The 13,784-nt window shown below is 42.2% G+C and overlaps 1 protein-coding gene across 3 annotated transcripts in view; it reads left to right on the forward strand.

Moving 5' to 3' along the window:
* The window catches only part of TMEM135 (transmembrane protein 135), a 350,227-nt gene that overhangs the window by 39,059 nt on the left and 297,384 nt on the right, over positions 1 to 13,784 (forward strand). For all 3 annotated transcript variants that reach the window (XM_045370121.3, XM_065528833.2, XM_074015042.1), the window contains exon 2: positions 5,115 to 5,183. The gene's annotated coding sequence lies outside the window, so the exon portion shown is untranslated. The remainder of the gene's footprint in view (positions 1 to 5,114; positions 5,184 to 13,784) is intronic.

Genomic DNA, 13,784 nt, shown 5'->3' on the forward strand with positions numbered 1-13,784 from the left:
GTAAAATGTTAATACTTATCATAATGGGAATGATACCAATTTTCCATGAAACAAGATGTGAAGAGAACCATCATTTATTGAGCATCTGCTATATGCCACATGATTTGTATATTAACTTCAGTCAATATTCATAACAAGCCTATGACATATTAAAATTCTCTGGTGATAGAGCTGGCTGGAAAATGCAGAAAATCTGACTACAGTGGATTGAAATTTATGGGGTTAGTAGTCCACCAGTATCCACCACTAGGTGGTGCTGATATTGATGCAGCTTCTCAGTGATGACATTGAAAAACTTATCTCTATCTGCATAACTATCCTTAGCAAGTTAACATTTGGCTTTGTTCATGTCTCATAATTGCAAGATGGCTACAGTAGCTCCAGATATCACATCCACATTAGAGGTAGAATTGAGAGAGGCTGGGCGCGGTGGCTCACACTTGTAATACCAGCACTTCGGGAGGCCTAGGCAGGTGGATCACATGAGGCCAGGAGTTTGAGACCAGCCTGGCCAACATGGCAAAACTCTGTCTCTACTGAAAATTACAAAAATTAGCCAGGTGTGGCCGGGTGCAGTGGCCCATGCCTGTAATCCCAGCATTTTGGGAGGCCGAGGTAGGTGGATCATGAGGTTAGGAGATCAAGACCATCCTGGCCAACACGGCGAAACCTCATCTCTACTAAAAATACAAAAATTAGCTGGGCGTGGTGGTGGGTGCCTGTAATCCCAGGTACTTGGGAGGCTGAGGCAGGAGAATGACTTGAACCCAGGAGGCAGAGGTGCAGTGAGCTGAGATTGTGCCACTGCACTCCAGCCTGGTGACAGAGCAAGGCTCTGTCTCAAAAACAAACAAACAAAAAAATTAGCCAGGTGTGCTGGGCACCATGGCTCACGCCTGTAATCCCAGCACTTTGGGAGGCCCGCCTCCCAAAGACCATCCTGGCTCACATGGTGAAACTCCATCTCTACTACAAATACAAAAAAATTAGCCGGGCAAGGTGGCGCACGCCTGTAGTCCCAGCTACTCAGGAGGCTGAGGCAGGAGAATGGCTTGAACCTGGGAGGTGGAGCTTGCAGTGAGCCGAGATCGCGCCATTGCACTCCAGCTTAGGCGACAGAGCGAGACTCTGTCTCAAAAAAAAAAAAAAAAAAAAAAAAATTAGCCAGGTGTGGCTGGGCTTGGTGGCTCATGCCTGTAATCCCAGCACTTTGGGAGGCCAAGATGGGTGGATCATGAGGTCAGGAGTTCGAGATTAGCCTGGCCAACATAGTGAAATCATGTCTCTACTATAAATACAAAAATTAGCTGGGCGTGGTCGCGGGCACTTGTAGTCCCAGCTACTCGGGAGGCTGAGGCAGGAGAATTGCTTGAACCCGAGAGGCAAAGGTTGAAGTGAGCTGAGACCATGCTACTGCATTCCAACCTGGCCAACAGAGCGAGACTGTATCTCAAAAAAAAAAAAAAAAAAAAAAAATTAGCCAGGGGTGGTGGTGTACATCTGTAATCCCAGCTACTCGGGAGGCTGAGGCACAAGAATTGCCTGAGGCACAAGAATTGCTTGTACCCAGGAGGCGGAGGTTGCAGTGAGCTGTGATCACATCACTGCACTCCAGCCTAGGCGACAGAACAAGACTCTGTCTAAACAAAAAAAAAAGGTAGAATTGAGGAAAAAGGATAAGGCCATACCCCAGAAAACCCCATCATCAGACTGCTACTTAGGTATTATTGACAACAAATGTGTCACATAGATACCCTTAGTTACAAAGGAGTCAGAGAAAGTAAGGGATGGGATTGTCAGGGTTGTGTTAGATTAGGGATGGACAAACAATAACTAAATCTGGACCACTGCCTGTTTTTGTAAATAAAGTTTTCTTGCACCATATCTATACCCATGCATTTCCATATTGTCTATGGTTGTATTCACACTACAATGGCAGAGTTGTGACAGAAACTGAATGGCCTGCAAAGTTTAAAATAGCTACTCTCTGGCCCTTTTCAGGAAAATTTGCTGACCTCTGCCTTAAACCACTTGTGAGCCATCATCTAGATTAGGCACTTCCCTCCCCCAAACAAAACTGGGAGAGCTTCTGATAGCAAAAAGAAGGGGACATTGTCACTGAGTAGGTCACTGACATTATCTGCCACATGTAGCTGTTGTTACCTGTTTCAGATGAGGAGGATCAGAAAAGTTATGTAACTTGCCCAAAGACACAAGTTGAATGAGGGCAGTCCTAATTTCAAGTTTAGATTCAAAGTTGACTTCATGTCCTTTTGATCACCATCATAGTTTTGTGAGCTTTCTCATCTGTGAAGGAGCTGTGAGACAGCCACCTATTATTCAATGCAGCCCTTCAATGAGTTGTACAAAAGGACAGAAAGCTAATGAATCTATCTAAATAGGTTCACAATACAATTATTTACTTTTAAACTGCATTTCAATGTTCGCTTTGTGGAGTCAAACTCTGTAAAGTATTTGAAGAGATTTATTCTGAGCCAAATATGAGTGACCATGGCCCATGACACAGGCCTCAGAAGGTCCTGAAAACATGTGCCCAGGGTTGTCGGGGAGCAACTTGGTTTTACATATTTTAGGGAGGCATGAGACATCAATCAAATACATTTAAGAAATACATTGATTTGGTTCAGAAAGGTGAGACAACTCAAAGCGCGTTGGTGGGGGGTGGGGGGGGGTTCCAGGCTATAGGTAAATTTAAACTTTTTCTGGTTGACATTTGGTTGAGTTTACCTAAAGACCTGGGATCATAGAAAATGTTCAGGTTAAAAATAAAAGATTGTGGAGACCAAGGTTCTTTTGAAGTCTTATAGTGGCTGCCCTTAGAGACAATAGATGACAAATGTTTCCTATTAAGATGTTCAAAAGGTGCTAGACTTTTAGTTAATCTCTTTGGGACTGGGAGGACCTAGGCCGGGCACGGTGGCTCACGCCTGTAATCCCAGCACTTTGGGGGGCCGAGGCAGGCGGATCACGAGGTCAGGAGATGGAGACCATCCTGGCTAACACAGTGAAACCCCGCCTCTACTAAATATACAAAAAAATTAGCTGGGCGTGGTGGCGGGCGCCTGTAGTCCCAGCTACTCGGGAAGCTGAGGCAGGAGAATGGCGTGAACCCGGGAGGCGGAGCTTGCAGTGAGCCGAGATCGCACCACTGGACTCCCGCCAAAAAAAAAAAAGGGATTGGGAGGACCTGGAAGAAAAAGATCTAGCTATGTTAATAGAGATTCCTTAAAGATGCAAATTTTCCCCACAAAGGACAGCTTTGCAGGGACAATTCAAGATAATGGCAAAGAAACATGTTTTGGGGTAAAATATATTTATTTTCTTCCTTGTCTCGTAATGTTTTGCTAGAGTCAGGTTGGAAAGCAAGTCATGATATATAGGGTTAAATAAAACCCATCTGACGAGAATTTAGGATTTCTAGGGCATGACTGCCCAGACTCCTTAGATAAAAATTTGGGCAAGATTAAAAAATCAAAGTTTAGTCTTCAGTTTCCCATTTGGTTCTCTTTCCCTTACATATAAACACAGGCTATAATAACCTGAGCTACTTTAGAAAAGTTTTTTATTTTTATTTATTTATTTATTTTTATTATTTTTTTTGAGATGGAGTCTTGCTCTGTTGCCCAGCCTGGAGTGCAATGGGGCAATCTTGGCTTACTGCAACCCTTGCCTCCTGGATTCAAGCAACTCTGCTTCCTCAGCCTCCCAAGTAGCCAGGACTACAGGCACGCACCACCACGGCTAGCTAATTTTTTGTATTTTTAGTAGAGACGGGGTTTTACCATGTTGGCCAGGCTGGTCTCGAACTCTGACCTCGTGATCTGCCCACCTTGGCCTCCCAAAGTGCTGGGATTACAGGTGTGAGCCACCATGCCCTGCCTAGAATAGGTTTTTTAAAAATTATTTTTCTCCCCGGTACTTCACATATACCTAACACACAATAAGGACTCAAGAAAAGTTTGTTATACCCCATACTCCACTATTGTCTCATACAAAGTAAACATAACATAATTTCATGTGTTATCTTCCCAATGAGGCTGTGAATTACATCTGTGGATACCCACTCTGCACTTAACATATGCAAAATGAATAAATGACAACCCCAACCCTCACCATTGGCCCCTTAGAACTGAAAATAATGGCAGTTGCAGTGTTTAAGGGCAACATGAATGGCTAGCCACCTTTGGCCTGCCTGGTCGGTCTCATCTATGTGTGATGGCAGCAGCACCTATATGGAGCTCAGGCCTCAACTTTGGCCTGTCTCTGAAACTTCATTTCCTCTGCAACCTGGAAACAGCAGCACAGGTGGTAAGAGAGCTAAGAACAGCATGATCAAGACAAAGGAAAAGGGCAAAATTTTGAGAGGAAGAAGAGGAAAGCTTTAGAATATTCATTTTTCTTCATTTTCCTCTCTCCATTCTCCATAACTCAATCAAGGGGATCTGGGAGAAACCACTTCCCCTCTTCCTGCTTTCCATTTCAAGTTTCTGAAGCTTCTTCAAATTTGTTCTCTCTCTCTCTCTCTTGCCTGCACATCTTAGCCATGCCTGGAAGAAACTTCTCTTCCACTCTGCCGCACCACTGTCAAGCTAACCTTTCTTCTAAGGTTTTATTTTAGAGTTAACATCCTCCAAAAAGCCTTCCTCAAGAGTTGAAGATATCCCTAATGTCACAGTCATGGTATCATGTACCCTGGACCTTATTGTCTGTCTGCCTGTTGTACCTTGTATTAGTCTATAAGCAAAACCTATAAGAAGCCACATCTGGCTATTCTGTGTACTCAAAAAATAATTGGCAAGTGAAAGAATGAGGAAAAGGAGGAAAAATTCAGAAGGCCCCTACCCCTTCCAATGGGTCAAGTCAGGAATTTCCTACCTGCATGTGATTCCCTGTGTCCTAGAGGGTTTTATTTACACCTCAGACCTTAGAAACTGTTAACCAGAGTCTCTGTTTGGAGATCTTATCTGTGTGCTTCTCCATGGGTGTTGTTTCCCCCTATCTCTCTAGCCATGCATTCCTCAGCTCTTTAAGTGGTGGAGCCTGTCTGCCTGGATACAATGCAAAAGCTACAGTGTAATCTTGCTTTCTTTCAGGGCCACTGACCAGGGGAAACAAAAACTGGACTGATTGAGCTCTCCTGATGTAGACCAGCCAGTGGCCCTGTAAGTTTCCTTCTGTGTTTAAAATTTCTTATCTGACATTGCTAGCTGATCAGCAGGCCCACAGGTCAACTGAGGGCTTATCTCCAGGGCTGGAGCTTCAAAGAGATACATGCACACCACTGCCCTGGGTCAGATGGGCTGTGTCACAGTGAGTTGGGAGTAATGTGGGATCAGTTAACACACGTAACACAACCCATTAATTTTTTTTTTCAAAGAGCAAAGTTTATTTTACTTTTTCCCATTATGAAAGTCATCAATGCTCATTATTGAAAATTTGGCAAATAACAGTGGAAAGAAAAAAATTCCTTAATAGTTTAGTATATTTGATATATTTATCTTTAATCTTTTACTATGTTATATCTTTAATAGTTGTGATTATATACTTTTTGTAAAAAATGTATATTTGTATTGTGGCTTTTTTAAAATTTAAAAACATAACAAATATTTCCCTAAATTTCTACATTGTTTGGGTAAACAATTTTAATAGCTGCATAATTGTTTACATGTAGCATACTTTAACTGTTTCCTCATTGTTAAGTATTTAGGTGGTTTTCAATATTTTTTTTTTTTGAGATGGAGTCTTGCTCTGTTGCCCAGGCTGGAGTACAGTGGCACAGTGTCAGCTCACTGCAACCTCTGCCTCCCCAGGTTCAAGCAATTCTCCTGCCTCAACCTCCCGGGTAGCTGGAATTACAGGTACATGCCACCACGCCCGGCTAATTTTTAGTAGAGATGGGGTTTCACCATGTCAGCCAGGATGGTCTCAATCTCCTGACCTTGTGATCCGCCTGCCTCGGCCTCCCAAAGTGCTAGGATTACAGGCGTGAGCCACCGCCCCTGGCCATGCCCGGCTAATTTTTTGTATTTTTAATAGAGATAGGGTTTCACCATGTTGGCCAGGCTGGTCTTGAATTCCTGACCTCAGGTAATCCACCCACCTCAGCCTCCCAAAGTGTTGGGATTACAGGCATGAGCCACTGCACCCGGCCAGCCCCATCTTCTTTTGTGTTGGCCTTACAAGGCTGTATAGCATGGTACGAGGCATTGGTTTAGTGGTTAAGAGAAAGAAAGATAGCATCAAACACACCTAAGTTTGTGTGCATCTCAGCTTTGCTACCTGTCTGACTTTGGTGAACTTACTTCCCTGAGCTTCACTTTCTTATTTCTAAAATAAAATAGGAGTAGCAATAATAGTACCTGCAACAATCCAAATGTCCTTTACCTGGTGAATGGACAAACAAAATATGGTACATTCATACAGTGGAATATTATTCAGTTATAAAAAGGAAGTATGATATGTACCACAATAGAGATAAACCTTGAAAACATTATGCTAAGTGAAAGAAGCCAGGCACCAAAGATCATATATTTTATTCCATTTAGATGAAATGTACAGAATAGGCAAATCTATAGAGACAGAAAGGAGATTAGTGGTTGCTTAGAGTTTGGGAAGATGGGGAAAATGAGGGATGATAACTAAAGAATACGAAGTTTCTAGTTAAGACTCGCATGGTTTACACTGATTGATGGTGCTAAAGTTGTGTGCCTGCATCTTTGTTGCAAGGGAGACTGGGAATTTGAGTTCAATTTTTCTAAATTGAGAAATTTGCCACTTAAATATGAAAATTTTAGGCCAGGCGCAGTGGTTCATGCCTGTAATCCCAGCACTTTGGGAGGCTGAGGCAGATGGATCACGAGTTCAGGAGTTCAAGACCAGCCTGGCCAAGATGGTGAAACCCTGTCTCTACTAAAAATACAAAAAATTAGCTGGGTGCTGTGGCAGGTGCCTGTAATCCCAGCTACTTGGGAGGCTGAGCAGGAGAACTGCTTGAACCTGGAGGGGTGGAGGTTGCAGTGAGCTGAGATTGTGCCATCGCACTCCAGCCTGGGCAACAGAGTGAGTGAGACTCCATCTCAAAAAAGAAAAAGAAAAAAGAAAATTTCTCCTAACATAGAAATGTTAATCAAAAGACAATGGGCAGTCATGATTATAATCAGATGCCTACAACAAGGACAAGGCATAGACTCCTAGAGAACCCAACATCATAGGGGCAAACAGGGGAAGAGGATCCAGAGAAGAGTACAGAAAAGGCAAGGTAGTAGTATAGATGGAAAGAAAATCCAAAAAGAAAAAACAGTCAGAAAGTAGATTAAATAGTTTTAAGGAGGGAGTTATCAAGAGTGTTAGTATACATAGGTCAAATCAAGTAAAGACTGAGAATTATCCATTGGTGTTAGCCATTAGGAGGTCATTCATACCTTTAGTATGACTAATTTCAGTGGGCTAAAATGGAAACGGGAGATGATGACATAAAAACATACACTATCTCAAGACCTGGGGATCTAATCTCAACATGTATTTGTTTTAATAAACATCATCATTTTCAATCCTTGTAAAGTCTTATGAGGAAGGGACTATTATTACCCCCATTTTACAGATGAGCAAATAGACTTGGAGATGAAAGGTCACCTCTGGGTCTCACAACCAGACTTGTCTGACATCAGAGTTAGAAAGAACTCAACCACTAGATCACACTGCCAATACTTTATAATAGCTGTGGGTTTTAGGACAATCCCCGGAATCAGAGATTCTCAGAATGGAAAGGGATTTGAACTCGGTTCCTTTTGGTTCTACTTCAGTGGTTATTTCTTAGATCTGCAAAGCCAGAATATGTCTCTACCCTTGTCTGCTCATTATATTATGTTTATTCCTCTTTTATATTTGGTTTTGAATCCATTTCCTCCTCTCTGATTTCTTTTTCTTTTTTCATAGAGGTAGGGTCTCACTATGTTGCCTAGGCTGGTCTTGAACTCCTGGGCTCAAGTGATCCTCTCACCTTGGCCTTCCAAAGTACTGGGATTACAGGTGTGAGCCGCTGTGTCCAGCCTATTTTCTTTTTTCTCTGAGGAATTACCCATTATCTGAACCTTGGTCCATTGCTTTGATAAATGCTAACCTCACCTCTGTCTCCAGGGCTGGGCAAGTTACTCAGACTTGCCCAGTTAGAACATGACATTCCTTTGACCACTGTAATAAGTTTAAGGATAAACTTAAACTTCAGGCCACTGCAAGTCCTATCCAAGACTTACATCATACATGGGGGAAGAGAAGTTCTATTTTCTGACATTCTGAAATCAGGGAGTACATAGAGCTAGGGCTGTAGGAACCACCAGAGTGAGGGCTACACTTTGGAGAGCAGATCCAGAAGGTGAAGAGATTTGGGGTCCCAGTGACATTACTTGAGCCTTTTAATCAACCCCCATTTAAAGCCAGACTTTCCTTTCTTTCTTTCTCTCTTTCTCTCTTTATTTCTTTGAGATGGAATTTTGCTCTTGTTGTCCAGGCTGGAGTGCAATGGCGCGATCTTGGCCCACCGCAACCTCTGCCTCCCAGGTTCAAGAGATTCTCCTGCCTCAGCCTCCTGAGTAGCTGGTATTACAGGCATGCGCCATCCTGGCTAATTTTTTTTGTATTTTTAGTAGAGACAGGGTTTCTCTATGTTGGTCAGGCTGGTCTTGAACTCCCGACCTCAGATGATCAGCCCGCCTTGGCCTCCCAAAGTGCTGAGATGACAGGTGTGAGCCACTGCACCTGGCCGAAGCCAGACTTTTCATAATATAAGTGAATTATTTTTTTTTAAAGCAGGTTCTTGCTATGTTGCCCAGGCTGGAGTGCAGTGGTACGATCACATCTCACTGCAGCCTCAACTTCCTGGCCTCAGGCAATCCTTCCACATCAGCCTCCAAATAGCTGGAACTACAGGCACATGCCACCATGTCCAGCTTTTTTTTTTTTTTGGTAGAGGTAGGGTCTCTCTCTGTTTCCCAGGCTGGTCTCAAACTCCTGGCCTCAAGGAATCCTCCTGCCTCGGCCTCTCAATGCTAGGATTACAGGTATAAGTCACCATGCCCAGCCATGAATAATTTTTTAGTTTGTTTAAGTCAGTTTGAATGGAGTTTTCTCTGACTTCATACCAAGACCTAATGCATGGCTTATTACTGCCTGCATAGTATTTTCTCCCCCAGCCGAATTAACTCCAATCCTGCCATATTTCTCTTTATACTCTATCCCCATCAATGCCTAGGATGGTGTCTTGTACATAACATGTGCTCAGTAAATGTCTGATGGAGTTAGTGGATTGAATGTGGGTTGATTCTGCAACATTCCCTAAAAGTTGCTTTCGAAAAGCCTTCTGTCAGCCGGGCGCTGTGCCTCACGCCTTTAATCCCAGCACTTTGGGAGGCTAAGGCGGGCAGATCACAAGGTCAGGAGATCGAGACCATCCTGGCTAACACGGTGAAACCCCGTCTCTACTAAAAATACAAAAAATTAGCCGGGAGTGGTGGCAGGTGCCTGCAGTCCCAGCTACTCAGGAGGCTGAGGCAGGAGAATGGTGTGAACCTGGGAGGAGGAGCTTGCAGTGAGCCAAGATGGCGCTACTGCACTCCAGCCTGGGCGAGAGTAAGAGACTCCATTTCAAAAAAAAAAAAAAAAAAAAAGCCTTCTGTCTGTAAGTTTGCTGACTGCTGCTTTTGCTTTTGTCTCTTAATCACAAAAGTAATCTGTAGAAGAACTTCCAAATATTTGATCTTTCTGTTTGTTTGAATCCACATTGAACTGAACTTAGTGTAAATATGTACTTGGAATACTCACTACATGCTCCAACAAAACTGATTGGAAGATGCAGAGTGGATTGCTCTATCGGTGGCTCAGTCAAATAAAATGTTTACTTTCTGCCCTTTGTAAAAAAACAAAAAACAAACAAACAAAAACCTGTTTTTTTTTCTCTGGAGCTTGAGTCCTTTCACACAAAGCTACTGGCATTCTCTCAAATTAAAAAGGGGTAGAGAAATACGATATTTTTCTATTTATTACTGTGAAAACGTAGCCTCAATTCTGTACCAGAATGGCCATGAGCTCTTGCTGCTGTGCACCGTTTAGGAACACTGCTCTTTGGGCTGAGCTCATTAAACCTGAAAGACTCAGACAGAAATACTTTTAGAACACATTGAAGAACACTGTGAAATGATGTGTCATAGCTGTGAATGGCTGGAAAATCCTGATTTGCTAGTATTAATAACTGCTGAAAACAAAAAGAAATAAGGAAATAAAAAACAACTGCTGAGATGGCTGTGTCACATTGAAATAGGCCAGGAGAATCTTCTACCATATCTTGATGACAAAAAAACAGTGGAGGAAATGTAGTGAATTGATTATGTTAATATTTCACTTCATCATAACTATAATGACAGCTGACCCTTACTGAGTACTTATTATATACTCAGTACACTCAGGCACTGTTCCAATCATTTTACACATATCAATAATGAGTAGCGACTATTATTATCCCCATTTTACACATATGAAACTGAGGTATGACATAATTACTTAACTTGCTTGAGGTCACACAGGTTGTAATGGATGAGCTAGGATTTATACCAGATAGTCTTGATCTAAAGCTTCTGTTGTTCTTAACCATGGTGTTTTACTGTTTTTCACAGTATTTGCACAGATAAGTTAATAAGCTTATAGGAATGTAGGAATACAACCTTTGGGAAAGTCATCTTGCAACACCTATTAAAATTTAAATTATACCTACCTTTATTTTTATGTATTTATTTATTTATTTATTTTGAGACAGAGTCTTGATTTGTCACCCAGGGTGGAGTGCAGTGGTGCAATCTCGGCTCACTGCAACCTCCGCCTCCTGGGTTCAAGCCATTCTCCTGCCTCAGCCTCCCGAGAAGCTGGGATGACAGGCATGCACCAACAGGCCTGGCTAATTTTTTTTTTTTTGAGATGGAGTCTCCCTCTGTCACCCAGGCTGGAGTGCAGTGACATGACCTTGGCTCACTGCAACCTCCGCCTCCTGGGTTCAAGCCATTCTCCTGCCTCACCTTCCTGAGTAACTGGGACTACAGGTGTGCACCACTATGCCTGGCTAATTTTCGTATTTTTAGTAGAGACGGGGTTTCAGCATGTTGACCAGGATGGTCTCGATCTCTTGACCTCATGATCCGCCCACCTCAGCCTCCCAAAGTGCTGGAATTACATGGGTGAGCCACCGCACCCAGCCGATTAATTTTGGTATTTTTAGTAGAGACAGGGTTTCACCATGTTGGCTATGCTGGTCTCGAATTCCTGACCTCAGGTGATTCACTTTGGCCTCCCCAGGTGCTGGGATTACAGGCATAAGCCACCGTGCCCAGCTACACATACCTTTAACCCAACAATCCAGGAACATATTCTACAGAAGTAATAGATATATACTAAAGGATGTACATACAAGAATTTTTATTGTGATATTCTTGATGGTAACTGGAAAATCCTGATGTCCATCAATAAAGGTTGAATTAGCAGCGACACAATCATATTTGGCAGGTATATTTTGAATGAATTGGATCTAGATCTATTGACCTGGAAATATATCCATGGTGTTCCATCAAATGAAGAAAGTAAATAGCAGAAACTATATGGAATGTGATTCACTTTTATCAAACAATAAACAAATTATACATATATACACTCATATGTGGTTTCATGAGAATTGAGTGGAATTAGCATACATTGGGCAGAGAGTATTTGGAGGTGGCTGGGGGGAAGAAGTGAGCACAAAAAAGTAAAACAAAGACTAAAACAACACAGAACAATAGACATGGCATAATGTCAAATGAAAATGTCAAATATAAAGTTCTACAGTGTTATTGCAAATATCTAGTATTGAATATGCATTTAAGAAAAGCTGAACAATAGCAAGAACAAACGTTAAACATTAATTTGATTAAAAGGTTATTTTATGAGAAAACTTTTTCTTGGATTTTGCTTATTTTTTAATATAGATTTTTGTAATAAAGAACCATTAATAGGGGGAACAAGATTACAAATCATTTAAGGAGACGACTAAGTCTGGAACTCACAGGTGAGATTAAGGTGAAATTGTAAGGGCTGGGCACAGTGGCTCACATCTGCAATCCCAGTGCTTTGGGAGGTGAGAAGATCGCTTGAGGCCAGGAGTTTGAGACCAGCCTGGGTAACATAATGAGACCCCATCTCTTCCAGAAAAAAATAAAAAATAAAAATAAATTAAAATAAATTAGCTGGGAGTGGTGATGTGTACCTGTAGTCCTATTTATATGGGAGACTGAGGTGGCAGGTGGGTGGGGGGAGTAAGTGGGCACAAAAAAGGTAAGAAAGGGTAGGTGAGCCTAGGAGTTTGAGGTTACAGTGAGCTATGATCATGCCACTGCACTCCAGCCTGTGAGACAGAGCAAGAATCTATCTCTAAAAAGAAAAAAAAAATGAAATTAAGTACTGTGGTCAATTTATTGCAATATGAACATGGACTATGTGAAGTGTTATGGAGGTAGCTTTGCCAAACCTCATGGCTAGGAGCCCAGAAGGAAAAAGTCAAAGCAGCACTGAGCTGATACGAGACCAATTTCCACATTCTTGATTTGTGACTTGCGTGGCCCCAAATCACAGCTGCCTTGAACCTATATATTTATTTGGGTGCCCACTAGCAACTTGAGAGCTTTGGAAACTACTTATCCCCATTACAAAATATTGGGCATCCATCCATCCAGCTGTTCAACTAGCAACAGTTGTGTGCCTACCATGTGCCAAGCCATACACCAGGGGGTCCTTCTATGGTAAGGCTGCTTCTATTACAGAAGATAAATATATTCTCCTCTTCCTCCCATAAACTTTATCTATGCATAAGCATGCTCACTTACCCTGCTCACTGTGCAAAATAGAAAGGAAATGGATTTTTATTTTTTAACTTTTAAGTTCAGGGGTACATGTGCAGGTTTGTTATATAGGTAAATTTTGTCATGGGGGTTTGTTGTACAAATTATTTCCTCACCTAGGTATTAAGCCTAGTACCCATTAATTATTTTTCCCAATCCTCTCCCTCCTCCCACCCTCCAGTAGTCCCCAGTGTGTGTTCCTCTCTGTGTGTCCATTTGTTCTCATCATTTAGCTCCCATTTGAAAGTAAGAACATGTGGTATTTGGTTTTTTGTTCCTGTGTTAGCTTGCAAAGGATAATGGCCTCCAGCTCCATCCTAGCCCCTGATCTTATTCTTTTTTATGGCTGCATAGTATTCCATGGTGTATATGTACCACATAATGAAAATATGTAGCCAGGCACAGTGGCTCATGCCTGTAATCCCAGCACTTTGGGAGGCCAAGGCAGGTGGATCACCTGAGGTCAGGAGTTCGAGACCAGCCTGGACAACGTGGTGAAACCCCATCTCTACTAAAAATACAAAAAATTAGCCGGGCGAGGTGTCAGGCGCCTATAGTCCCAGCTACTTGGGAGGCTGAGTCAGGATAATCACTTGAACCTGGGAGGCGGAGGTTGCAGTGAGCCGAGATCACGCCACTGCACTCCAGCCTGGGTAACAGAGCAAAACTCCGTCTCAAAAAAAAAAAAAATTTTTTTTTGAAAATTTAAAAGCAAATTATTCTTATTATTGTTTTTTTTTTTTTTCTAGCAGCCCCACTCTGGTTCTGTCCAGTTTTGAGTGTGAGGTCTGTAAAGGATTTTAGCTGATGAGTGATATTGTATTTTATAAATAGAAAATGACAGTTATGTGG

Source organism: Macaca fascicularis, chromosome 14 (assembly GCF_037993035.2).
Source record: "Macaca fascicularis isolate 582-1 chromosome 14, T2T-MFA8v1.1".
NCBI classification, from domain to species: Eukaryota; Metazoa; Chordata; class Mammalia; order Primates; family Cercopithecidae; genus Macaca; species Macaca fascicularis.